Raw genomic sequence first — 2,430 nt, forward strand, 5'->3', positions numbered from 1 at the left:
ACACACTAAAAAATGTAAGATAAAGTCTACAACATTCTGTAATTGCCTTTGTCATGATGGCTTGTAACTCTATGTAAAATATACATATATGTTAACTCTGAACCAAATGTTCCTTCTCTGGGGCATTCTCTTCTATGTGAAGATTATTTATTTTGGGCAGCTGTTCTAACTTAGGCTTGAATAAAACTCTTTTCCTTTCTTTTAAAATTTCAAAAAACGGTTCATTTATTTTGTGTTGACGTAGTTCTGCACTGTATTTGGGGACCAAATAGCTAGATTTCTAGTTTCATAGGTCCAAAGATGGGGGTAAAATTTTCCGCAAGATGGAACACAGGTAGAATAGAAATTATGCTGATTTTGTTGATATAAATAATGAGATTTAAAAATTTTGAGTTGGCAATATTTAGATACATTTTGGACTTGTGCTGATGCTGTATCAGGTTGATACTTTTGAAGACACTGGGATGAAATCAATGTATTTTATATGTGGATGGATATGAATCTTTGGATTCATAAGATTGAATATGAATTGAATTGAATTGAATATGAATCTTTTGGATTCATCCCTTTGGAGGCCAGAGGGAAGATTGTGGTAGACTGAAATGTCCCATCAAAGGTACCTATCTCTGAATCCCTAATTCCATCATTCCCATGCCTGGGGACATCACCTTCTATGGAAAGAGCAAAGACGAAAATTAAAAAAAAAAAAACTTTGAAGATATGATTTGGTTAAGGATCTTGAGTTATGAATTATCTAGCTGAGCCCTAAATCCAGTAAAAGTGTCCCTGTAAAGGGAGGCAGAGGGAGATTTGAAACAGTGAAGAGGAAAGGCAATGGAAAGCAAAGATGGAGTAATCAGGCCACAAGCTGAAGAATGTTAGCTGCCACCAGAAACTGGAAGATCCAAGGAGACAATTTTCTCCTGCAACATCTGGACAGAACATTAATACTAATGAAATTTTAAAATACCAATTAAAATTAATACTAATAAAAAGAAAACCCTCTACATGTCAAAATTTGTAAGCCATTGGTAAAACTTTATTTGGGAAACTTTATAATTTTTAACACATTTATCAAGAATAAGCAAGATCAGAAACTAAAAATCTGGCTTTTGACACAATTATAGGTATAGTGCAACAGAGCAAATTCAAAGAAAGAAGTTCACAAATTATAAATGTAAGAAGAGGCTTTCCACTCCTCCCAGCTCACAGACAACCTCATCTTCTGGTGCAGGGCCAGTCGTGTCGCTCAGATACAATGGTGAAGATTAGAGTAAATAGATTTGTCCATACTGGGCAGCTGGTCACGAGGGCTGCTTTTAACTCTGACAAAGTGATATTGTTGCCATCAATGACTAAGACTCCTTCATTGACCTCAACAACATGGTCTACATGTCCCAGTATGATTCCACCCAGAGCAAATTCAACAGCACAATCAAGGCTGAGAATAAGAAATTTATCTTCTGGAGTGCCTGGGCAGCTCAGTGGGTTAAGCCTCTGCCTTCGGCTTGGGTCATGATCTCAGGGTCCTGGGATCGAGCCCTGCATCGGGCTCTCTGCTCAGCAGGGAGCCTGCTTTCCCCTCTCTCTCTGCCTGCCTCTCTGCCTACTTGTGATCCCTCTCTCTCTGTGTCAAATAAATAAATAATAATGCCTCCTACACCATCAACTGCTTGCCCTTCTGGCCAAGTTCATCCACAACAACTTTGGTATCATGAAGAGACCCATGACCACAGTCCATGCCATCCAGAAAACCATGGACAGCACCTCTGGGAAGCTGTGGCATGATGGCTGAGCGGTTGACCAGAACATTATCTCTACTTCTATAGGTGCTGCCAAGGCCATAGGCAAAGTCATTCCTGAGCGGAATGGGAAGACCACTGATGTGACTTTCCATGTCCCACCCCCCAGTGTGTCAGTCGTGGATCCAACCTGCTACCTGGAGAAAGCTGCCAAATATGATGACATCAAGAAGATGACAAAGCAGTTATTGGAGGGCCTCCTCAAGGTCATCTTGGGCTACAATGACCAGGTTGTCTCCTGTGACACCCACTCTTCCATCTTCAATGCTGGGGTTGGCATTACTCTCAATGACCACTTTGTCAAGCTCATTACTGGTATGACAATTTATTTGGCTACAGCAAATAGGTGGTGGGCTAATAGTCTACCCGGCCCTCGAGGAGTAAGAGCCCCCTGGACCTTTAGTCCCAGTGAGAGCAAAAGGAAAAGAGAGGCTCTTACCTGCTGGAGAGTTCTTGCCCCAACTCATCTCCCAACACACTGAGAATCTCCCAACATCTACAGTTTCCATACCAGACCCCCTAAGGAAGGTAGGGCTTGTGGAGCACTACCTTGTCATGTACCATCAATAAAGTACACTGAGCCTAGCTTAAAAGAGAGAGATGTCAGTAAAATAAGCAAGAACAACAC

The 2,430-nt window shown here is 41.2% G+C and overlaps 1 pseudogene; it reads left to right on the forward strand.

The window, feature by feature from the left end:
* The first annotated feature begins 1,649 nt into the window (after positions 1–1,649).
* Positions 1,650–2,148, forward strand: LOC132010531 (glyceraldehyde-3-phosphate dehydrogenase-like; annotated as a pseudogene).
* The last annotated feature ends 282 nt before the right edge of the window (positions 2,149–2,430 follow it).

The sequence above is a fragment of the Mustela nigripes genome, chromosome 2 (genome assembly GCF_022355385.1).
Source record: "Mustela nigripes isolate SB6536 chromosome 2, MUSNIG.SB6536, whole genome shotgun sequence".
Taxonomy (NCBI): Eukaryota; Metazoa; Chordata; class Mammalia; order Carnivora; family Mustelidae; genus Mustela; species Mustela nigripes.